At 39.4% G+C, this 26,782-nt stretch overlaps 1 long non-coding RNA gene and 2 other non-coding genes across 3 annotated transcripts in view; 2 read left to right on the top strand and 1 right to left on the bottom strand.

Annotated features, from left to right (window-relative positions):
* The window catches only part of LOC124161248, a 356,365-nt gene that overhangs the window by 109,720 nt on the left and 219,863 nt on the right, over positions 1-26,782 (top strand). The gene's annotated exons all lie outside the window — the stretch shown is intronic.
* Trnar-ucu lies at positions 6,905-6,977 on the bottom strand. The gene has a single exon. It is a non-coding gene; the product is annotated as a tRNA-Arg (tRNA).
* On the top strand, positions 7,879-7,951 carry Trnar-ucu. The gene has a single exon. It is a non-coding gene; the product is annotated as a tRNA-Arg (tRNA).

Below are 26,782 nucleotides of genomic sequence, written 5' to 3'. Positions count from 1 at the left end.
TTCTGGCAAAATAAAACCGCGTTAGAACGATGCAGGTGGCCGAGAAGTAGCGGAGGAGCGGTGATCAGCTCGGTGACTCGGGACCTTAGGTGACGTCATTAACTTTTCAGGTAAAGGAGGTTATTACGTCGATATTTCGCCGCGAATTGCTAAACAAGAAGGCGATCGAACGTAAAATGGAAAAACAGGGGTGTATTCATTTAAAAAAATCTATTGCAATAATATAAAATAAAGGCGGTGAACGAGCCCATTAGACGAGTAATTTTACGCACGTAAAAGCTTTTTGTATTTTCATGAAAAATCCCTTAGGCAATTTTTTGTGGAGCATCCACCCGAGGCTGTTCTTTTATCATGCTTCCCTGGCCTAGGCCGGGAAAAAAGGCCATAATTCAGCTAGTGTGAGCCCCACGTGTTGTAGATAAATGAAGGCGTTGCTATTCACGTAAAATCTAGGCTCATAAATTTTTATGCGCGCGTGCTCCGTCTTTGTTAGTGCCCCAATTATTCCGACCTAGAATTTTTTAATTGCTCCCTTGTGCTTTAGTGTGAAATTTAGTGCACTTGAATATCTTGGAGCCAGATTAGAGCGACTGTGGAACACCTGCGACACATCGTTATCGTAAGGCCCTTACTCGGGATCCTATATGATAAAATCGCATATACTACAGGCACCTGCAGGTATGTTTCCTGAAAAAAAAACATTTTATGTTGGCGAGTAAATGGTTCGAAAAGCTTTTTTAGCACGGTAAATTCAGTATATATGGATGTGACTTGTAAATTATTATTCCTAAACTATGGTTATATTCTATTTTGTTAGTTTATAAACTTGAAGAATGATTAAGATAAACTGTTGACTAGCTTCGATAAAAATACCCGAAAACAGGAGCATCCGAATGTCTTACTTTGGAAAAAAATAAATTTCTACGAAACTGGCATTTCAACTGGCTTGACAATCTTCTCTGGGGAAAATATATTGCTAGGTTTTAAAACGCCGAGGGCTAGCCTAGGAGTGCTTTTCGCCTTACTCTTAATAGGGTGACATCTATTATTACCCCGGAGATGATTGAAAAGTCAGCCGAAATATCGGTTTCGGAGATTTCTGAGGAATAATTATTTTTTAAATTTTAGATGCTGTTCGGGCTTTCCCTTCGAAAATTTTCAGTTTATTCTAAGAACGTTTTCTGTCTTGTGGCAGGCATTGACAACTGGTGATAACTAACTTTGCAAATGAAGTTTTCTTTTGACACATGGTGGCATAGCATCATGATTTGTAAGCGTCAGTTATGTAAAATGAAATATACTCGTACAAGGGATGTAGTGTATGTTCACTTTAATGTTGACCCGTACAACCTTGTTTCGTCGCATTCATGCGTCATCTTAGGGTGGGATTTTTTTATATCTGTTGGGGAAGGGCTGGTAGGGGAGATTATTGGCATGAGGAACAATATCTGAGATATTTGAACATTGAATACCAAGCCCATTCCCCGATGACAGGCCCAGAACTGTGGCGGGGCAGATGGGACACGTGCCCCGGGCGGCAGATTTCGGGGAGCAGAAAAATTCGAAAAGTTTATCTAAAAAAGTTATTTAATTTTTCTAATTAAATGATTTAACAATTATTCTTAATTTATGAATAGTTAAGAAATAATATTAGTAAAACTTCTTAATAGCAAACGTAAGGTGTGTAATTTCAACTACTGCATCAATAGCTTACGTATGTATTATATTTTCGTGGTTGGGAAGGGGTAGGGGAGGGAGTGAGGGTGGATCAGAGGAGAGGGGGCGGCAAACTGATCTTCACCCACCCCTCACAAAACTCCTAGTTCCAGCCCTGCCCGATAATATCCGTTATAGATTTAGATTAGTCTCAGGGATTTTATCCCTGTCATCCATCCCCTAAAGCATATTCCTAGTTACGCCATGGTGCGGATGTGTTACCCAATGCTATTGGATTTCGATCGGAATTTGATTTCATGGACTCGTGTAAAGGGCTGGAATTGATAAGTGTGTGCGCATATATCTTCCCTCGTGGACCTTGTGATCTTTTGGGCTCGTGGTTTGGGAGTGGCTTTGATTCTGAGCATGCTCCCACATTCAAATCTTGCTCGCCCTTCCCTTCCCTTTCACAATTTAATGTCCCGTGAGAGTTTGCCGTTCGGACCCAGATAATCCCTTCTCTCTCTCTCTCCGAGGGGTGTAACTCAGGGCGGTGGGTCGGTTGTACAAGGGACGCTTTGCGGTCCGATCGCCGTGAAAGGGAAGTCGCCGTTCCACAATCTCCCTTCCTGACTAAATAATCCGCGGAGAACACGATCGGATTTCGGGGTGGATTGCTGCGGAGGATCACGAGTCAATGTTTGACTTGCGACGAGTTCCGTAACCGCAGAGAGCCGGCTGGGGACTGGTTTTGGTAGTTAAAGGAGCTTAGGGGCCTTGTCAGAAGATTTGCGACCTCTCTGTATTTTGGAGGCATTGATTTCACTCATTCCCTCTTAATGACAATTTTTGATCCAATCTGGTGATTGGTATTCACTGCCCTGAGGCGATAAATGGTGGAATTCTATTTCGTCATATGACTTATTTATTAGCTAAATTCATACGTTTTATTGGTTGAGGAGGAGCACAAGTCAATGTTTGACTTGTGACGAGTTTCTTAACCGCAACGAGCCGACCAGGGAATGGTTTTATTATTTAAGGTCGCTTTGGGGCCTTGTCGGAATATTTGTGACCGGTCTGCTTTTTGGAAGCATTGATTTTACTCATTTTATCGTACCTAATGGGGATTTTGTATCCAATCTGATTATTCGTATGCAATTTGCTGGGCATTACATGATGTAATTCATTTGCGTCTAATGACTGAATTATTAGAGCTATTCGTGCGTAGTGTTTGTTCACAACTGTAGTTTGGGTTAAACCAAGATCCCCCTTGGTTTTAATAACTTTTCTATAAATTACTTCCATTTCCATCCTGTCTTTTGAAAGATGTGGTGGGAACTGTGGTTATTACTGACTTCAGCATCCGACTCTATTCAGTTTTTGAAATTTTTTTCATTAATCAGAAGTAGTGTGGGGTTTATCCCCTGATTTATAGTGGCATACAAATATTGACTCCTCTAACATTTTATTTAAACCAGGGGTCTCCAATTTACTAGGCCACGAGGGCCAGATTCCAAGTTCCGAATCGCACCGCGGGCCGGATAGAAAATTTGCCGATGACTGAAGTATTCGATACCTTAGAGTATATAGTTCAGTAACTCTATGTTCGATACCAACGTCTACTGAAGAATTCGGTGGCGTATTTCTTATTTACGAACAGTTGAAGGCGACTTTAATGTGCAGTACAGCACTGCAATGCACCTAGTGGCGTCTCACAGAGCTAAACGAGCGAGAATCGCGTGCTAATTGAAACGAGTGCGCTGTCCGGATGAAAGCCCTCCGTGGGCCGGATCCGGCCCGTAAGCCGTATTTTGGAGACCCCTGATTTAAACTTTTACATAACGATTCTCTCATAAGCTCCTTCCTATTCATGAACGCCTCCGATGCTAATGCAGTTCTCTTCCTGATGTCCTTTGTGCCTCATTTGTAGCCTTCCTTTGTCCTTTCTGCTGTATCCGTTTCCCTCTAATACGCTGCCCAAATTGTTGAACTCCTTCACCTGCTCAAGTTATTCCGTGCCCACCTTTTTTCTTAAGTCTCACATTCCTATAGCTTGCAATGCTTTTCAAATCCGCATAACTTTGGTCTTCTTCCTGCAATGAAAGGCTTTCAGTGTATGAAGTATGCATGTATGAAGTGATTCCGTAGAAAATATTGTTCACCACGATACTTTGGGTTGTTTTGGCATATTCCTCTATGTTTAATTATTGTTTCTATCTCTTTACAGGTATGGGAGAAAATACATTCCTCATGACTTCCTCAAAGCAGTGGTTACTGTAAGTTAAATATCCGACTCACTTTATTTGCTAAATATCTGGAAATTATACTTGAAAATCTCCATTTTTATACAGTTTGCTATGGCAAATTTTATTTAAGGATACGAAAATGTAGCTGATGCTGGAATTTGTATACGTCGTTTAGACAAATACTGATAGAATGTTCTTTATACCTTGAGAATAGGGGTAAAAGATAAAGTTAGGCTCGAGTGCGTGCTACTCTAGTGCGTACTATCCTGTTGTTAGCGAACAAATGCGGTATTTGAAGTAGAAACACGTTAGTTTCATCGAGATGGCACTCAAATAGCTTACAAAAATAAAATAATACATATTGAAAAAAACAAGCTTTTTTCAAAAAGAGTATAAACTGCACTAAAAATTTAGAAATTAGCTTTTCATTCCTAATCCATAAAGGTATGTAAAATTCACATATTTTGGGTAGGCCTCTGCTCGACCGGTCGTTTTTTGGCGACGGATTATTCCCTCTTAAATAATGGTCTCTCGCTCATTCAGCATTTCAGCCCGTAGGTAGGTTTGGATAGGTGAGGGTAGAGTTCAACTCGGACTAAGCCAATGCCGTGTTAAATATTCACATTCCGGGTAACCTTATACAGGGCTTTGCCGGCAATAAGTGAGGGTGGAGTTCACCTCGGACTAAGCCACAGCCGTACGATATTCTCACATTCCGGACAGCATTAATCCGGTGTCACGCCCTTGGGTCATGATGATTTCTGCAAACTTCACGCGGAATTCGAACCCGGCACCTTGAATTCAGCAGCCAAGCACTCCAATCACTAGGCTGCCACGATCCCCGAAACACTTATTGTATCACCTTAAACTTTATATATTTCCATACCAGCCTACATAAATTTTTTGAAAGCGAATTTTCAGGGAACATAAAGTAGACCGTTGTCAGCATTTGCTTAAATCTCTATTTTGAAAATTTTACTTTTTTTACCATTTTCTCAGGTGTAAGTTTTTATATTTGAGGAACGCTACTCTTTGTACCCTAAATAATTTCAAGATGTCAGCATACGTTTTACGCTAGTTGTTCGTCACCAAAAGAGACCGATCGAAGGGGATACGTACTATTTAGATGAAATTTTTTTTTATTATTCTGGGATACCAGAAATTTCTATTCGACGCCTTCTCAAAGATTATTCTATTTAGATGCAATTTTTTTATTAGGTACCAAATCTTTGTATTCGACGCCTGCTCAAAGATTTTCCACACCCCTGTTTCATGGGAAAATTTCCGTAAATTCGGAAATTTTTATCTGGATATTTCTCTGATACAAGGGGACTGCGTAGAGGAGGCCCAATTCCATTCCACAAAAGGTTGATTTCTGTTGCCACTTCGGTCGCAATTTAATCGGTTTTCATAAATGTCCGCCGCGCGGTGATAGGTGATATGCGATCTACTTTTTCAAGTATTTTTCAGTATAATGTTTATCATTGCCAGGAATAGCATCGAAAAGTTATGAATTTTATAGATCACATCATGATGTATATAAATTTCGGTTTAAACCTCTAATTATTTCCTATTCCTCCGTGAAATTCGGATCAATTTGTCCGTCAGCGACGCGAGTGGCTACTTTTGTAAACCCATTTAAATGCGCGGTGGGTGACAACACATTTAAAGGCCGTCTTGAGAATCCTCTTTTGTAATATTCGTGCTCTGATATCAGGAAAGAGGGATGAACTCAGATCGTCATCTTTTTTCCTCCAGAGGTTGCCAAATTGCCTCCGACCTGCTCGAAATCCTACCGGGAAAAAAATTATGCGCATGTTCGAAGGCAGAGGTGGCCTAATCTCTCCGGATTCGTCCTGAAGTTTTGGAGGCAATTGGACGACGCAGTGGCTAGACTCTTCCTCCCTTCGCGTCATTATTTTCGCGTTCTAAATCCCTGGTGATTCATCCACGTCAACTTACGCTTCCTACCCCATTAGTCGACTTAACGGCTTGAGATTCTGGGGACAGCCGTGCCCACCTCTGTGTTTTTGTGGCTTGGAAAAGCTTTAGTGGTCTGGGTGCGCTTGGTTTTAATGCGGATAGGTCTCCTTTCTCGTGTGATGTTGTCCATCGCAGTAAATCCCACCTTGTTAACGACGCGACAGGCGATCTCCTGACCTTTTCGTTATCATCAGCGCAGTTCTGTCACCGACGTGATGTGTCAGAATCCGTTTCTATCTTGATAGGATTATTTTTTCGTCGAGTATTTTTTTGTAAATTTTGCCGAGGTGGAGTTTTTTTTGTTAGCCAACTCGATGTTTTGCATGGTAGCTACAGTTAGTGTTGCGATAGAGGACTTCCATTGGTACCTTTGAATGACATGTCAAAATTCGCTCATTTAATTGGGTTTACAAAAATCATCACTCGCCACGCTAACGCTAGAGCGATCCGAATTTCTCGGGCAAATATGGCTCCGAATGGAGCCTTTTAACACCGTTCATATTCTGAATGATATATTGTATCAAATTCATTAATTTTTCAGTGCTATTTCTCGCGGGTGTATATACTCCAATGAAAATATTGAGAATAAGAATAGAAATGAATAAATATTAATATATATTCTTTTCTATTCTTATTCTCAATATATAAATTATATGCTCTTATCACAATTGGAGCATAGCAAAATTTACAGTAATTTGTTCACCATAAACCTCATTAGGTGCATGTAAATTAAAATAGAAATAGCTTTTGAAACAAAACAAAAATAGGTATAGCAGTAAAGAAATAGACGGAGTAAAAATACGCAAAATAATACCATGGTAACAAAGAAGTAAGGATTTAAAGTTTACAACATTCGTAATGTGTAGGCTGGCATCTATTTCTCTGACGTTGTATTTTATTGTTATTTATGTTTCCTGCTATCCATTTCAGTGATATGTTACGTATCCTCATTCCATACAAGAAGATCTTTGCGTACTGTGGCAGCCACCTCCGCCATATTTTAGGCCTGCAAAATTTTTCATCCCTGGTGGGAATCGAACCCATGTCTTTTGGATAAGAAGACCAAAGCGCTATCCGCTGCGCCACAGGGACACAGAGCTGTAATTAAGGGTAATACTTAAGTATGGAATTAGAAAAAATCTATAAAATATGCTGAGGAAAGATATTATTAAGATATACGATGGCATTTCCGACAGAATAAAATGGATGAGTTAAAAATGAATTGAATATCTGGAAGACAGATTCGGTGAAGTATAACATTTTTCGCTTTTACATTTGGGTATCTTAAAAAAAGAACACATTTACAGTATGTATTTCATGGAATTGTAACTATATAATGTAAAATAAAAATTATTCCTGCCTCGTGAAGCCGAAATACAATGTGAAATCATCTTTACCACACAACTCCGTTAGTTATCGAATTATTTTTTCAAGGAAATTACCTGCAACATTTGTTATGAATCCCTCAACAGCTGCATGGTATTTTTGATACGATGACATTCAGATCGTTTTGTGTCCCTCCTCCGAATTTTCGTTTAATAATTATCGTTGTTTTATTTTAAAACCGCGGAAGATTTTACCTTACAATTTAGCCTTATTTAAAAAATGAATTTATTCGCCACAAACTGATTGCATCAGCAAAAGTTGTGGAAGAAAACTTTTTTCGATACATCTTATCGGTAGTGATGTTTTTTTTTTATAAATCTTGAGATCCATTTCAGCCATATGTTACGTATAGTTATTCCTTATTAAGAAGATCTTTACATGCGTAATTGATTTTTTGGGTCCTAAATATTACGATGCACATGACAGCATGTAAATACTGCGTGAGATATCTATAAAACTTTGAGTCGTTATATTCTCTGGAATTCTTGTATAAACTGTTATATTCTGTCGGAAAATGACACCGTGCGTCTTAAATATATATTCCCTCTTTTTGTCTTCTAGAATATTTCCTAACTTTGTACTTATGTATTGAAGAATTTGTTATGTAGTCCCTGTGGCGCAGTGGATAGCGCGTTGGACTTCTAATCCAAAAGTCGTGGGTTCGAATCCCACCAGGGATGAAACATTTTGCTGGCCTTGAACTCGGCGGAGATGGATACCGCTGAAATTGTAGGTGACGCGTGAAGAGGTACGTAGGCATAGACAAGACTTATTTCAAGCCAATTTTCTATCCTCCATGAGTGATAAATTGTTTCCTAATGATGAAATGTGTGCTACTGTGACATTTTCAATTAACTCCTAATCCTAGTTCATTGGAAAAAAATCCCTAACTTACTGCCTTCCTTAAATCAATGATTCGCGAGCTCATTTCGGGGAATAGTGACATGATAGATTCAAAATTAAACTTTGTTGTATTCCACATAGTATTTATTAAAAACTCTACCGGTTTCGACTTTTCAGGTCATAATCTCGAGGAAGGAGAACAAATCAGGATCAGATAGACAGATACTCAGTTTGAAAATTGTACTTGGTACTTAGTAAATGGAAGTGATATAATTTCATTGACCTATACTAACGTTGAATTGAATTGATAAGTTATGAAAAAATATTCGTAATGGGCAAAATATTTTTTGTTCCAACTTTTTTCTGGATGACTTATAATAACACATCAACGTTTTTTCTTCACAAATGTTTTCGAGTCAAAATATCACCTTCTTTAACAGTCTCCTCAATATGTCATGAGATACTGTACATATACAAGTACAGTATCTCATGACATATTGAAATAAATATTTCCAATTTTCCACGATTTATTAGGATAATTGCAAATACTTATTTTAATATGAAAAACATCCACCCACCACGCTTTAGTATTCGATTTTATTTGATCTCACTACAGTTCAAGTTCGTGTGGTGGTGGTAATTCAGTGGAACTTATTGCCTTCAGCTTACTAAACTAGACTTACAGTGTAGTACTTTTCTCCCGTAATTTATCGATGGTATAATTAACCAGGGCGGTAAATGAGCCGCAGCACAATCAGTGCATTTCACTTACACTTATGTGAGGGGAGTAGACATGGGGATAAGACATGACGAAGCGTATAGATGAAAGAAAAAGGTGTTAGAGGGCTTGGTTAATTAGTGTGTATTTTTAAGGGGCAAGCGGATGTTGAAATCCGTGGTAGGTGGCTCGGTTAAAAACGGAAGGGATGGAGAGCGAATTCATTTTAATTTCTAATTGGGATGACTGAAGGTAAGAGTCATGGGACCCATATATGCTTCCGGTACCAATGAGGGACCGCCTTCTCGTGAAACTATCTGAAGGAGAATGGAATAATAATCTTTGTTATTTTCACTTACATATTAGAAAAAGCGCGACCCAGGTTTCATAACATAGTTACTTCGTCAGGTGTAATAGTCATGTCGCATAGTCGCCATCCGGTCATCCCGTCATCGTCAGGTCATCGCCTGTGTACCTGACTATGTGAATATGTTAGGATACGAGGGGCCGTGTTTTTTCAAATATTTTTTATGAACCTAACACAGTGTAGGTATTATTTCATCTTTCATAATGGAAATGTTTCACACATTTAACCCTGAAGTCAGCCGTTATATCTGAAACAAATTTCTCCGAGGAACTAACAAGTGTATTGTGTTGTATTGTAGTGTGTTGTAGCGTGTAGTGTGTAGTAGTTGTTTTGTGGTGTGTTGTGAGTGTATTTATTTATCTTCCCGAAAACAGCGCATTTAAAGCCTTTACAATAGGGGAATATAACAAACGACAGCATAGGAACGATAGTAAACACTTAAAACGTGTGTAGGGGCAACCTTCCCAGGCGGTTCTAGAACCCGCGACATTCGGTTTGGCAGGCGAGGACTGAACCCGTCGCCGCCGAGGCCAAATGTCACTTTCATAAAAATGTCGCATTATATTCTACTAATAGTACGCCGTCGACTTAAAGCCCGTTCCACGTCGACTCGGACGGTCCGCGCTACGCGTTCGGGGCGCGGATAGCGTTTTTGACGCTGTTCACATATGAGCGGACGAAATCCGTCCGCCTCCGGCACAATGTCAGCTGTGTGTGGCTTTCCACGATAGAAGAACGTCATAATGCCAATGCAGTTCAAGCAATTGCTGTATACCAGGTTAGAAAAAACGGAAGAAAATTTCCCGTCATTTTTTCATAAAACAAAAAATAGATTGGAATTGAAAATAAAATTTTCTTTAGAATGACGTATTATTTATTATTTTAGCATGCGCACAAGCCCAGATATAAATTTCCAAAGTACAGCGGCATATCATTTTGAAGCCGATATTAATATTCGTGGTAATGCGTTTAGTTTGGGAAACGGCCTCGCGCGCATTCACAAAGATTCGTATTAAGACTCCCTTCGTGTCCGTTCGCCATCTCGGGAATCGGGGACTTCCTCGTGTCGGACAGGTGAGACCATGAAGGGGAAAGCCGATTGGCGTTCCCCCAGACCGTCGATTGCGTAAAAGCGGGTCGGGAATTCTTTTTCGCGCCGCGCTTTGATAATTCTTTCCTCCTCAGCTTCGCGGAACCGGTACTACGGCATGAACGGTGGGAGAGAGAGGGAGGCTACGACTTTACCCAATTCCAGTCGTTTGAATTTTATTCGACGGCAATTGCGAGCATGCCTTTCCTCATGGTGAGGTTCGTGATCTGGGCGTGGGACGCGCGTACCAGCTGAAAGCGCTAGGAAAGTATTGCAGTGAAGGCGATTTGATTATTAGACTCCAATATAATGTCCGTAGGCGAATTTAGGGGGAGGGCACGGGGGCACTTATTCCACTGGTGCGTTTACATTTTTCATTTAAAAAAAAAGTACATTGGAAATGAAAATAAAATTTTCTTTAAAATATTATTCATTATTTTAGCGTGCGCACAAGTCCAGATATAAATTTGCAAAGTACAGCGGCATATCATTTTGTGAACGTTTAAAAAATAGACAAGATTTTCATTATGGTTATCATTTCGTTCATCGTGTATTACGGATTATGTTAATTATATTGCATATTAAAGACTTTCACATTAAAATAAAGAGAATATTTCATACAGTAATTCGTCTATATCTACATACCACCCCCCAAGCCGCCTAGAAGGCATGTGGCAGGGGGTGTTAGGACACCAGCCATTTACACATAAAAAGGAAATGCTCTAAGGAAATTACAACTAGCATTTATTAAAGTCCTTTATGGTTCGGGGAAAAACGAATTCCCATCTCTATCCGTTTGGCAAAATATCTCTCTTAATTTATCGCTTCTGTCGGACCTGTAAATATAGTGAGGCTCTAATATTATGTTCTCCCTGTCGCTCTCAAACATTTCTATTCTCAATTGTTTAAGCTATCTAAGCCTAGAGCGCAGCCTCCGAGCCTCCAGCGGCTTCCAGCCTTAACATTTGGGTAACGCTATTGGTACGCCCGTAGCAGTTTTTTTAATTGTTGCATGTCGTTTTTAATAGCAAATATGAGAAGACCGTTTGCCTGTCAGACCCTTGTGTCCCCCCCACCCCCATAAATAAATCCTGGATCCGCCCTTGTTAATGTTTGCGCAATAATATACAGGGGGTTTCCAGGAGAAAATTGAAATACTTCAGGAGGTTGTAGGAAAGAAAATTTTAAGCATTTTTTTCCGCAAACAAGGGGTCGCAACTCCTTAGATACTGAGCTATGGCAACGCAAATTTTTTTGGATGCATACTGCAGTTACCACGAAAACGGTGTTTATTGAATATCCATCCTGTTCCACTTTTTATTTAATAATCAAGATTTTTAAGGACATTGAATAATTTATGCTGGAAGAAAATGTGCGATTATAATTGTGTGAGACAACTGCTATTTTTAGCGTAATTAAACGAAACCTTTGGGTGAGTATCAACAATACAATTAAGTAGGTAATCTCACCCATTTTGAGATTGATTGATGTGTACCATATTTATTTGCATACATGCGGTGATATTCCATGATCTCTAAGTTTGAAACAACGAAAATGGAAGAATTTTCTTTATTAATAATTTCTGGCGCACGCACTTTTGCTATAATATTTTCTCTGGAAAATGCATTTATAACTGATCATTCCATCACTGTGCCAACGCTTATGTCAATGCGTGGAGAAGTTCTTGAAATAAAAATGCCCAAAGTTGAGCTACTGTTTTCAAGTATAGCAACGTGACATACAGTATTAGTTCCCCCTTCCTTTCAGCTGAGTTTGGTTTTGTCATCAAGATTTATAATTAACCAATACGCTCTCAGCGCCAGCACTTACAAAGTCTAATGTACGAGTATTGATGTCAAGTATTTTGATCCCATGAGATTTTATTTATGCATTGCGGTATTTGATATCGGTAAAGAAAGAAATAAAATGATCCCAGCGAGGAATTTACTTACAAATTGCTTCTATTTTAAAATTAGGCATAATTTAGTCTCCAATTGCTCGAAAGACAAAATGAAATGATGGTTAAACCACGCTCTTTTCCGTTTAGTATAATACTTCCATACACTGTTTTCCATTGGCCAATGTCCGCTACGCCATCTGGCGGGCAATTGTTCCAGATAATTCAGTTCGTGGTTCATGGTTGGGGAGCAAGTTGTAACTTTAAAACTAACATTCCTGATTCAGCGAGATCGAGAAATAACGTAGCAGCGGTTTGACGTTCGGCAAGAGTCAGTGACGTAACTTTGCAGCGTTAGTGGTAAGCCCGGCGATATTTCGCCGCAAACAGTTCGAGGAGTAGCTGATGGATCGATAAACGAATATACGGGTCTATTTATATTTCAAACTGTATCGCAATCGACGATAATTAAAGAATGGTTAACGAGCCCTCTGCTAATCTATCGGAAAAAATTATGAGGCGCAAGTTGGTGCAAGAATTGCTGGACGTCATTTGCGTCATATGGGAAAAGTAGGGAATACAGGGCGTAGTGAAATTCGGCGTCGGCGTCGGCTGCTCTCGACGATCGGCGCCAAAGGGACAACGGCCTAACGTCCCCTACGGCGGACGGAGCGTTGCGCAGAAGCACAAGCACAAACAGTCAAGCAGGGCTCGTGCAGGCTTAGTCTCTCAAGGCCGTTTTACACGGGACACGGACTTGCGCAGGTTAGAGCTGCATTGATTTCTAAAATGGCGTGGAACTGCGCGAATGCATGAACGAAATTAGAACAGGGGCTATTTTGCCGGCTCGCATCCACGCATTCTCGCATGTGATCTATCAATTCATCGCTTTACACGACGCAATTTGATTGCGCTTTCGCACGTACGTCAGATTGCGCAATTCCGTGTACCGTGTAAAACGGGCTTTAAAATTCTCCGCCACCGTCCGGATTTGAGAAACAAGAAATAAAAATATGTTATTCTCTTCTATCAAGGAGTCTTTACGATGATACCCAGTTTACACCACGCACGTAGTGACCTCGGTCTGTACCCTCGTAGCCTAAAAATGTCGTGTAAACGCACAGAGTTACCATCGTAGGTCTTAGTACGTAACCCTGCCAACTTACGATGGTTAGCGCTAGTGCGCCGAGAAAAAAAAAGAGTAAGGGAATGAAGATCGATGCATGTAAAATAGGGTAGTTTCCTTCATCAAAGATAACGAAAGGCATTGATTGAGATTCGTTACCCACCATTATTGTATTCATAATATACAAATTATTTGGTTTTAGAAATACCGGTTTAGACGAATGGCAACGGTCAATTTTATCCTCATTTGAAAAAGGCCAGATTGGCGCCCATGCGATGCCACTCCACGTGACGTCACAGGGACCTAGTTTCTATACGAATAGATAAGAGTTTTACATCGTCTGAGATTACCAATGCATACATGAGGCAAGGAGCTCAGGGAAACATGTCTTAATAATCACTTATGAAAACTGGCTAAGGTCGGAAAGTTTTCTTCGTTTGATAAGGCATTAATAACCCTTATTTAAGCCCAGCGTTACCAGCTAGCATGGTACTCAGCTACCTGCTAGCATCCTGCGTGGTATCAGCGCTCAGAGCATAGAGTTTGGCTCAGAGCCTCGCTCCAAGGTCACCTCACTTGCGGCGGCGGGAAGCAGAACGACGTCATGCGGAGTTTTTCCCGACATTCATACTCACCCGTCGCGTTTTCGCGCGCTTGAAAATTTTCACTTTTCGTTTAATCGCAAAAAATAGATATCGTCGTATAAAAATCTAAAAGCGTGAAATACGTACTCCAGGAGTAATAATCTATCGATTTAGGCAGTAAAAAAATAAGAGGAAACCACCCTATTTTTTAGCAACATTGCAATCTTGAAACGACCGCATATATTTCATAATTGAATCTAGTATATGAAAGATCTATGGAAACGGTTGAAGAAACTATTGAGCAGGTAATGCAAGGACATAAGGGGAAAGTTATTACTGATGTTCCATTTAGCAAAGGATAGCGGATGTACTAAACAAAACCAATTTTACTTATTTATTTATTTTCGGGTTAAGCCATTAACCATATTTTTGCATTAAAATTCGCAGGTAATGGGGCACACATATGGTATTAACCAATTAAAGTCGTTATGTAGAGAAGTGCACGATACAATTTGTCACAAATAACTGTTACATTTAGATAAAGACATGGAAAAGTCAATACTTGATCCTAGTTGATTAATCTATGCCTATCCCACTTAAATAATACGAATCATATGTATTGTCCTTTATGCGTGAATATTGTTAAATGTTTGACAGATTCTCTCTACATTCATTAAATTTTTACAAAACGTTCGGTATAGAGTAAGTTTTAGCTCACGAAAACGTTAATATCCTTTTCCTACTTAATTTCCTGGATTGCAATTTCCTCACGCAGTTATGCCTCGTTCAGGTTACCGTCGTCCTAACAATAGTTGGCCGAACTAGCAGTGTGAATTCATGTCCTCACAATAGATACCGTAGTTCCAAACGTTGCCACTTTACGATCGTTAGGCGCTGGGAGACCGAAAGAGGAAGCGACAAGAGAAAGACGAAAAGTTCGTGAAGTTCCGTTCGCTCTATTTTTTTTCATCGAGTTGTCCAAGAAAGGAAGAATATGGGTGGAAGAAAAAATATTCGTTAAATACACGTTGAACACAGTAATATATTGACCATGCATACCTCAATAGCGTTGCTAACCATCAGTTTCTCGTTCACTTTATATGTCAATACTAGAGGGCAGCACAGGTTTTAACCATCGTTGTGTGAATGCACGATAGTTCCAACGATTGCTGGAACAATCCTAATCTGAAAAAGGCAATGCGTCGTAAGTTGTTACTGATAAAATTTCACAATATGGGCAGCACTGAGTTACGATGGTAACTTTTGGACGTGTAAACCCGCGAGTTGTTCCGACCGTGGTCGGTACGTGCGTAGTGTAAACGGGGCATCAATGACCGCAGCCGGATATTGCTTTCTAAATAATTAGGATACTTTCAGATACCGTCCGTGATGCATGAATGGACGGGAATGGAGTTGCGTCGCCATTCGACCGAGCCTCGTTGCCCTCTCACTGGTAATGGCTCGTTCGCGATTGATTCGTTCGAAGTGATTGTGAATCTCCGAGTTAATCAAATGTCTCATGAGCCATTGAACGAAAGCAAGACGATCATCAATCACTGAAGGTTTCCTGTTTCATCAAGTCAGTCGTTACAACTGCCGGTCAAACTCCTGGGTTAGCTGATGAATTAAAAATTTATCTTGAAATATAATTATTAAATAGCACTCAATTGTCCAGGACAGAGTCTTCCTTTATTTTTATTTATTTATTTATTTCCATACCACCGAAAACAGCTCTATACGGCCTCTTACATCGGGGTTATTAACATGTTTACAATTTAACGTACACAAATGATCATGCCCTGGATCGGGGTTACTTACCCCGGCGGGACTCGAACCCGCGACCTCCAGTTTGACAGGCGAGGACTTAACCCCGCCGCCAGCGAGGCCGGCAAGTCATCATTTTCTTTAAAAGAGTGGATGCCCACAATTGATTGTGGTCATAAGCCATCAATCATTCCATCATTTCACACCCTCAGGTCCTATGATTGTTTTTCACCTTTAAGACCCAATCAATCACAGAGTAAGTCGTTCTCGCGTATTGATGAGTATACTATTGGGTCAGGAAAAATAATAAACTTTGTTTTCTACAGCTTAACCTTTAAATGTTGACTAGTTTCGGTACAGTATTTCATTTTCAAGACTAGTCATACAGTGTATACTAATGAAACAGTGTATCGAAGCTAGTCGACGATTGAATGTTCAGTTGTAGAATGCAAAGTTTGTCATTTTTCCTAGCATAAAATGGAATCCTACGAGGTGAGTCCTCCATCGAGTCTACGATTTTTACGAGTGATGTGGAATCGCCAGAACGAAGTGACTAAGTGAGTTGATTTAATCACTCTTGTGACTTGATTCATAAAGATCGGATCATTGAAAAGAACGACTTTGCCCATATATACCTCTTATGGGTTCTTCGAAATGCTCACTCGTGGCTGGGAAGGAAAACCTTGGATGAAATATTTTCGCAGCGAAATTCTCACCTTCAGTCATTTTGACTTTATTTTGGAAACCTATCGACGTCTGCGTTTTCTCAAGTGGAGCAAAAGAAGTTATATTTCCTAATTGCAACATGAAATTTCCGAAAAGTGCCAAAGATGTTATCTCCGTTATGTTACTATCCTGAATCTTCACGGCGTCAAAATCACGACGCCAATAGCAACTTCATTTTTTAAGGGGACGTTCTAATATCCCTCGATGAGCCGTATTTTTTCTTTTTTCATTACGAATAAATTGTGTAAAACTTGAAATCTTGCAATTTAGAGTGTTTACTGAATCGGTCCTCGTTTACGACTGCTTGTTTAGAAAATGTTACAATTTTACACTTGATGAAAACTCTTGCGTAAAATTTTCAAATTTGTTATACAATTACAACGTTGGAGTGTGAAGATGGAATATCACAAAGGATATTTGATATTAAGTTAAGCTAAATACGTTTAAGTCAACGTAAGATAGCCGTTACCTACAGTTTTACAGAAATTTTACTAGAGTTGCACTGGCACATTGAACAGGTCTCATCTCCAATTCTCTTTCCGAAACTTGGAAACTTTTTTTATTATTAACGAGCAGATTGCCTAACTGAAAAATAATCCATTCCTCATTTCTAGCCAAGCCAATATTTTCAATTTTCTCAACCCTCAATCGTTACTTGAGTTTCCGAGCGTTAAATATAAAACTCCCAGCCAATCACCTATGGTGTAACTTGGAGGGTAGAAGTTGGATTTAGACCCCAAGGGAAGAACCAACTTCCGGATACATCTCGCTTGACGTTAATTGTATGAGCGTCAGAGTTTTTTTTCTGTTTTCTGAACCTTAGGCTATATCCGGCGACTTGGGATGGAAGGCGACAAAGGGGTATTGTGTGCATCTCTTTGGGGTCTAATTTGGTCCATTAGGGAAAGGACCTGTTGTGAGTGCACGTCTATTTTGTCCTTCAATTGGTGCGGCAAGGTATGAAATCTCTTTTTTGGAAGGTCTGTCTGGGTTTATTATAGACCTACGTATGTCTAGTCGTCTATATCCCACGCATGCGCAAGACGGCTATACCCTGGAAGGTTTGAGGAAAGAAGGGGTGGCCTCTAGCGTCAAGTATCCTTTTCGAGCCTGTCGAGTTTAAAGCCTTGCCCGGGAGGTCACTGGCTTCCAGCCGCAGGGGGCGTGGAGATCAAACGAGGAAGTAGAGGGAAATTCTGGGTAAGATCATCCAAATATCATTCTCTTCCAATTAAAAGTGACCTTTGAAGCATATATTGACGTTGAAATTTGCTGTAAAGACTTTCTAATTAGATTAATTATATACCTTTTATGATATGTGGTACGATGTGGTGGAAGTTATTATTTTAGTTAATTAAAACATTGTTGCAATTTCTCCACTTAATAATATTTTCGCAAGACGCGTTTCGTTGTCACAACAAATGGCGCATGAAAATATTGTTGGGACAAACACGTTGAAACGCGTCGTGATACAATAAATTCAGTGGAAACATTGCTATGTCTTATTTAACTAATAGGTAAATTTTAATTGGTTTCCTCGGTACCTGTGAGTCCCCTGATTTGGGTTGAGTAGTTCACCTTATAGCTCCCATCGATATAAACTAATTCGAGTCTTGACGACTTACCTCTTTGAGTTTACTGTGGAAACATTTACTTGTTGATTTGGGCGCGTGAAGGTGAAATGTAATAGTGGATACTTGTCAGTAAGGTGCCTACATACGTTTATTCTATCGTAAGATAGTCGTAACCATACCTTTTACAGAAATTATGCTAGAATTACATTGGACAGGTTTCAACCACATTTCTCTTTTCTCGAAATCGAGGGAACTTCTCTTTCCAATTGCGAATGCCAATAGTGTGTCTACTGCTCATAAGAAGTGAAATAAGTCATAACGGAATCTCGATATTATAAATAACTCTAAGTATGTAATATCTCCTTCCATTTTGGGGAATTTTCGAGTGGAAAAAACGTTATTTACCGATTTTAGATGTTTAACTTTGTGTAAGTATGGAATGATTGATATTTACGCTGGAAATGTCTTCTCGATTTATATTAATGTCTAATTAAACGAAATGTGGGCTTTTTTCCTTTATCTTTAAATGAGTTTTCATTAAAGGACATTTTATGCTACCCTTCTAGCTGAGATTAAGGGTTTACTTAATAGCATATTTCTCTGGTCTTACAGCCGTTTATTACCTTTAGTCAGTCCTTACAAACGCTTAGATAGGTTGGCGCTGATCAAGTATATCTCATTCTATGTCAAGAGGAATATTTCATTGGAGTTTATGCTCGCAATAGTCCCAGTCATCGCATCCAATAATTTACAACTTTAGTAGTTGATTATCGCAACATTATAACAATACCGCTATCTGTTAAAATTTAAATAAACTACGCCGGGAATTTATTTTATGAAATAGGTTTTGTAACGAGTATTTTACAAGTAATGTCTTCATGTGTCTTCAGGGTTGGAAATATTTATCCAATATTTGATTCCTTAATAGTTGAATTTGGCCAATATTGACGTGCATCACGGTAAAAATCATTCAAATCCAAAGCGCATCGTATTTTTACTGGTTTTCTCGGGTGGAATCTGTATTTTTAGTGCGCCAATTGCCCTTAAAAATTATTCATTTTGTGTAGAACCAAAGCATTACATTCATTACGCACACACTCAATGCGATTTTTGCGCCGCAATGGGAATCCTTAACGAGCTACGTTCGACCCAAATTCAGTCGAGAGCCATCTGGCGTTTCGAGTGATCAAAGTCAAATATGCATGCGTCGTTTTTCTAGGGCGCTTCAATGCAAATACTGAACTTGAAAATGCGAACCCTTGACTTTTCTCATTAAAATCGTTTTTTTTGCGGTTTTCTCGTGCAACGAGATGCTCCGTTGAGTTATATACTCTAATCTATTTCAGTCTGATCCCTTTTTGACCTTTCCAATTACCTATCTTAATATCTTATCGATTCATAGTTCGTTTTTCTTTTCTACTATTTTGTTTTGGGTTTCATTTAGGCTTCTGTATTTCATTAGCTGTCATGTTTTTTTGTGTATTTTTGCATCAATATTTATCTGTGCTCACAAACATTTGCAATGAAAATACTTATTTGTTGTGATATGAATGGAAAAAAACATTTTCGAAATGCTTAAAGTTATACTTACGTCTTCTGACATCGAGACGATATTGACTGCAATATTGCACATGAACCAGTGTTTCCAGATAGCTAATGTCAAATATTCAACTTATATATCTCCACAAAAGAATCCTGCTATAAATGATTTATATTGCTAGAATAGAAATCTGTTTTATATGGTTGCCAAGCTCACCGATAAATGGATTTAAGCGCTGACAGCAATAAGGTAATTTTCTAATGAGAGAGAAAGGTTGCTGTAAATGGCTTTTGATTGAATAGAATTAATTTCAGAACTCTTTATCCACCAGATTCTTCAATCATCAGTAAGAGGTGTAACATCATGGCATCTATGCTTATAGTCGATTTGAGATCTTTCAATTCACCTGAACATACTAGCCCAAATAATAATTCTTTTTTCCTTAACATCGTAATTGCGAAATTTTTATTCGTAAAATAGTTACGTATTTACATTTTACGGTTTAACTCGTTAAAAAACAATTCGAAGCCTTTTTACGTAGTGCTGTTTCTTTTTTTCTTATCGCTATGTAGTATATTCATCTTCCCTCTTTTCATTTTTGCGTGTCATTCAACATTTTTACAGATACTAAAGCGATTTGAACAACAGTATTTTGATTTTTGGTCATATTAATTAATGGTTACGTGATAATTAATGAAGGTAAAAGCAAGGCAAATAACATTGAGTTGTATAATATTTTACTATTAATATTCTAAGTGCCATACTTACATGATGACTGTCTTATGTACGCGATTCTTAATTCGGAATAATTTCTGGCCTTTCTATTGATATAGCTTAATCTTTATATCGGCCACGCTTTAAACTCCCTCTTTGGGCCTTTAAACTGCAGATTTTCATTTCCTACCACAAACAAGTCTTATCGCCCTTCTTAACTTCCGCCCTATATTCTTGATTCTATATTTTACATCCCTCGCGTAATTTTATCCTTATCCCGACCAAAAAATCCCGTGTTCCTTTAATAATTAATCTAATTATTTCGAAATTTCCGTCGCAATTCTTTTTTTATTGATAATTAAGAGTTTTTATTTCATTTCATTTCCTTTTGAGCGGTGGAAGTTATTTCGATTCATTGTCTCTCAGGAACGTTAAAGTTTCCCTTGTTGCGCCTTATCTCGCTTCAGTCTTTTTGAGCTCTCAAGTCAGACCTCCCGAATCCCTCCAAACTTTTCCTTTTGTCTTCCGTGAAACAAAGAAACATCGCAGTTCGGTATGGCTTCCAGCACGTAGGAGGCGGGATTGTTCTTCGAGACAACCCGATGCGTATTCAGGCTTGGCTATTTCCGCTGAAGTCCCGCGGGACACTTTTGTGTTTATATTCCGCGAGAGAAATTCATTTTCCCAGACGTTTTTCACCTCGTTTTGTCATTAGAGAACCCGCAACAACTCCTATATTTTTATTTGATTGTCCCTTATTAACCATATTATAAACAACTGAACTAAATAAGTTTGTGGGCGTATCTTAACATCCCTTTTTAGTCTATAAAAGAAAACCTTTTTGGGAGGTTTTCCCTCGCGTTTTGTGTATAATTCGTTAACATCCGTAGCGTGCCTTACTGAATTATTTTGAAGAAACAATGAATTTATTTATTTTAACGAGAAAACTAACAGAATTCTCTTGGTAGACGTTTAAGTGAATGTGATGCTTGGCAATACACGTGTATCTTGTGTGAGTTATTCGAATTTCGGTTACGAAAATAATTTCTCGAACAATTGCTGAACTTTTTCTCTTCTGCATATACAAACTAGCCCGCAAGATAACTCGAATGGTGTGTGGCGAGGGGTGTTAGGACAGCAGCAAATAAAGAGGAAATACTCTAAGTTCCGCGTAGCATTTATATAAGTTTTTTAAAATTTTTTAATGTGTTAAAAAGGGAACCATACTTTCCACACTTCCAGCAGGATATCTACATCTACATAGCACCCTGTGAGCCACTTCTAGGGTGTGTGGGAGGGGGTGATCAATCACCAGCATATAGCATGGAATTGGATTCCCACATGCACACCACACGGTCCAAAAAACGTTACGCATACTTAGAAATTATACTACCACATACTGTTAGAAATAATAATAAAATTCGTAAACATGCATTAAAGTATGCATAAGTTAGTAGGCTACACTACAAAGTCATCTAATCTATTTGTGAGTTCTAACGCTGCCATTATAATCTCTTATTTTTTGTGAAAAAAAAGACTTTCTACATCTGTCTGTTCTACAGTCTATCCCTCTTATTTTATTTACATGTTCTGATCTACTGTAGTATGTTGGCGTTCGTAAGGTATTGTTAACTTCATCAGAGAAGACACTGCTCTTGAATTTATCTGTAAGGTTTAGTCTATTTTTCAATCTACGGTCTGACAGAGATTCCCATCAGAGTTTATCTAGGAGGTCACTTACACTAACAAGGCTATCTTAACGATTTTTCACGTACCTGGCAGCTCTTCTTTGCACGCGTTCTCTGTTTTTAAGCCTATTTCATGAGGGTCCCAAACACTGGCATCGTATTCTAAATGGGGTCTAACGAGGGAGAAGTAGCTAATTTCTCTCACTTTGTCGTCGCACTCTCCTAATATTCTTTTAATAAAATCCAATTTACGATTGGCTTCACCTGTTATTTCCCGAATATGTTTATTCCGCGATAGATCATTATTGAGTCTAACTCCTAGATATTTTACGGGTTCAACAGCCTCTAATTGGGTACCCCGAATGATATAGCTATGTTGTGTGGTGTTATTCTTTTTCCTGATATCTGACCTTCGGCAAGCCAATTCAGATGGGTTGTTGAGCTGTGTGTATCGCCTTTACAGTTAGTCTCTCCCGCAGTGCCACACCTTTAAAATGAGCGACAAACTCGATCCCGCTGAGCCTACGTGAGCCGCACAATGAGTCGTCTTGATGAGTAGGTTGAGAAAATAGGAGTCCTCCCTCCCTCTCGAACACAAAGGACCCATGCCTCGGAGGCGAACCCACTTTTGGGGCCATGTGATGAATACCTTCCCGATGAGTTCAATTATGGGACATTTCCCTCGCCAGTAATGATCTCAGCCACTTAATTTCACATTGTGCTGGGATTGGTGAGGGTTTGGAGAGGGGAACGCCCTGAGAAATAACGGATCAGGGGGTGCGCAATAAATTTTGACTGTAACCCCTCTCGAGATTCGGGCTAGGTCGTGGGAATTCGGAAATGTTCGGCTGTCAACAAAGAAGGAAGATCTCGCTTTCTGTCCTCGTAATAGTTTTCCTCGGCATCTATTTGCAAATCTGCGTCTACATCTACGAGCTACCGTGCAAGCCCAATGAGGTTGTAAATATGTGGAGGGGGCACCACTGGTTTCGAGCGTGGAGCGAAGTGTGGCCGGAATGGGGGTGCTTGGGAAGGATAAGCCACGCCCACTTTGACCAAAACATCGACAATCCCATAAGGATCAATGGGAAACTTGCATGATTTTTTTTATTTCACAGGCGGATAGAAAATTATTTTCTGCATTCAACAAAGAAAACCGCATGTAAATCTGAATTTTCCTTCGCGAGATATTCAATGATAAATATGACGAATTTTAAAGCGCGCCAAAAACTCCCTCACCCCCCAAGCCACTGTCGACGAAGCCTCGATGACGTCATAAGTGCCGAAGCATCACACGAAGCAATTGTTGTGATTGTTTGCAATAGTTGCCAGCAGTTGTGGGAGCTTCGATTGTGAGACGTGTTTATTATTTTCAATTTAAAGCAAAATATCCGACGATAGAGGCCCTCATATTTTGTATTATTTATAATATTAATATCCGAGTAAGGGCATAAAATATAAAACTGGAGCAGTTTAACCAAATATTTTATAATACCTAAATAACATCGTTGTAGGAGTCTGAGCCACGACTGTTGGAAGGGGGATGCGTTATTCGTAAGCTGATATTATCGACGGCATCTCATTCATGTAAGTTTGTAATTTGAACAATTTTGATGTTTTCTAATGTCCGCTATGCTTTTATATACAATAAATTCATCCATCTATTAGTAGGTATCGGGAAATTCGTCGATTAGGACTGCCTGTGCTTGTATTATAAGGTGAGTTCCAGTCAATGCAACTTTTGCTCGCTGATTGGAGATTTCTAGGAACCTCTTGTGTGCCAAAATAGTGTTAATTTCAACGTGACAACTCCCGTTAAGCTACAGCTGATAATCACAGCGCCAGTGGTTGTAATGCACAAAGTTTGGCAAGGTTGAAAAATATCGGCAAAGTTTTGTAATTATTATCAGTGTTCCAATGTGATTGAATTGCAAAAAGTGCTATTACGCTTTCGATAAATGTGTGACAGTTATGTAAAAATTGTCAGTGGCGTTTTCAACTCCGTTGTTCACCGTAGATATGACATTTCACGATGAAGATCATAACTGTGTGTGAAGTTTGTTTTTCTATTATATCAACGACTAGTAGTGAGAAAAGTCACCTGTGTCACTTGCGTGAGCTAATTTAAGGCTTTAAATTAGTGAATAAATAATTGTTTTCATTATAACGAGCTCTGTCTAAAAAGCGTATTCTATTCCTTCGTCTCCCTCATTTACCCAACTTTCTACCCTCCAATACTGTCTTCTATATCCCCTTCCCTAGGGGTTAGATGGAAGATGGGACTTTCTAGTCCCAATCTCGCCCAATAAAGCCGTTTATTACGATCATTATTCCCGCTAAGCACTCGCTCCATTATTTACATCGCGGCAGGGTTGTAGCCCAAGGGAAAGATTAGATGATATAATGAGAATTATTAATTAATTTTAGCAATTTTGAAATATTACTCTGCGTGAATTTAAGAAAGAAATGGACCAACATCTCTTCTGTCATGATTACTAAAGCTCAGCCGCAAACAAGGCACTTGGTTTATGTAATGAAACAGTTATTTGTTCATTTTATTTTTTCGCTTTAGACTTTTCATTTCGCCAACTGGTGCTGCCATATTATCCCACGAGTCATCAGTCTCGGCGTGCGCAGAACGTTGAACGGGGGAAGGTTATGGGCGATATAAATCAAAAGCACTTGATTTATGACCTTGGGTTACGTTAAAACTCGCAAGAAGAAATTATTCCACAGCAGCTGGAAACAATGGAGCGGAAGAAACCTTTTGATGGATCGAAGTTGCGCATCCGTCCGTGGATTCCTGCGCCATTACCTCACCGAAAAACAGTTGAGGAACGATCGACGCGCCTCTGCTGTTTCCACTCGCGGGTTTCTCTGGAAACAAGTCATTACGATCCTCCACTCCTTATAACGCTCGATTTGAGTCATCTTTCGTCGTAAGGTTTAGATTCATTCGCCGCAAACAACGCTATTTTTTTCGTAACTAAGAACAGAGCTTGGCAGACCTCCTGCGTTTGCTTATATATTTCTACCACAATATGCGTAAAAGTGGGTGAACTATGAGGAATATTTAGCTCACAGAATAGTACATTTATCTAGCCTTTAAAAATAAATGTAGCCTTTTTTCAATTAATATATGAAATAGGGTACTACATGAAACAAGTAACTTTGTACGCAGTCACGCGCAGTGTGCTAAGTTATAGGTATGCAAGTAGGATGAAGTTAGCCATTAAAAATCATTTCCTTTAGCCGGGATCCAAACTCGGATCTTCCGATTGCCGGTCAGGTAAACTCAGTTTAAATTCACCAAAAATAAGTCTGAAATTCGCCTTGAAAGATGCCTTGATGGTGTAAGTACTAACATACCTCACATGAAATCGCGATATCTCAGTTCGAATCTCGGCTAAGGCAATTGATTTTTTCATGGTGAACTCTATCCTTGGTGTACATGTATACCTCGGCCTCTTCTGACCTCTCTGCCAGTTTGTTCAATTTTTTCTGCTCCATCCTTTAATTTACTTTTTAATTTACTTTGTCACCAAAAGAAGAGACATAGAGGCAGTTGGAATCACAATGTATAGAAAATTTAGCGCTTCGAAAAATTTTCCCAGGGTTTCAGATAATTTTAGAGGGGGTTGATTTTATGACTCATTGTCGTGCCCTGTATCGTTCCCCCAAAAATTTTTGTGAGTCATTCAGTGGTCGGAGGTGGGTTTAGTAAGGATCATTTTTTTCGGATACACCTAACCTACTTAAATTGAATCTTAGGAATACAAAACTGTTCTTTGCTTCCAGGCTTTCAAACTGTTACAAGGTGTGGAATAAAGGCTGCCAGAATGTCTTTGGTGCCATTGACAAGCTTCTCCGCGATATTCAAATTCCGCATTCCAAACATCGATTTTTTTAACCCCAAAATACCACCAAAAGAAGAGACATAGAGGCAGTTGGAATCACAATGTATAGAAAATTTAGCGCTTCGAAAAATTTTCCCAGGGTTTCAGATAATTTTAGAGGGGGTTGATTTTATGACTCATTGTCGTGCCCTGTATCGTTCCCCCAAAAATTTTTGTGAGTCATTCAGTGGTCGGAGGTGGGTTTAGTAATAGATATAGTGTTTAGACTTATAGATTATAGCTTTCTCTCTACTTCCGTTCGGCTGTTATGGGAAAGGTTTTTGTGCTGAATGATGTTTCTGGCAGTAAAAATATTGATGAGCGATTATTATCTTGTATAACATTAATTTGAAGGCAGTGGGTATATGAGCTAAATTAGTGTTTCCTTATCCTCATCGTTCGGGCTGTGTTTTGTTTGATTTGCTCGCGTCCAGGGGTGTCGGAAGCAGGTGTTTTCCTCCACCCGCTGTTAACGGTTGGCTTCTCCGCGGCCCGTGTCTTGCCCACGTGCCGCCCTCCTTATAGTGAATCCCTCCTGTTTTCTTTGTCCCTACCTTCCGTGCATCCATAGAGCTCCCCTATTTATGGTCATTTTTTCTGTATTAGCCCTGCTTCCTCTTGTAAGGCCTCACTCTCTGCTTCGCATTGTTTACGCTGCTTGGGGGGATGGGAATCCTCTGACCGGGGTATTGCCTCGTGGTTAATGTTGCTCACGGCTGAAGGTACTAAACCTTTTAAAAAATTCTCAGGGGTGTACACGCTCAATTTACTCGCAAGGGGCGTGATGCGATTTGCGGGTTCTCTCGTGTCATGAGAACTCTGCAAGCGTTGAATCCTCTCCCTGTCGGCGTAAATTCGTTGAGTTTTGTGCTTAACTTTTTTGATAGCAAATTCATTTTACTCGAGCACTTACAGAGGTGTTTGTTTGAATGGGAAATTTTAATTTCATTTGAACGGTTGAAATCAAATTGCAAAATAATGTAC

Source organism: Ischnura elegans, chromosome 6 (assembly GCF_921293095.1).
Source record: "Ischnura elegans chromosome 6, ioIscEleg1.1, whole genome shotgun sequence".
Lineage (NCBI taxonomy): Eukaryota > Metazoa > Arthropoda > Insecta > Odonata > Coenagrionidae > Ischnura > Ischnura elegans.
The sequence above is the reverse complement of the archived record's forward strand: the minus strand, read 5'-3'. Positions and strand labels throughout refer to the sequence as shown.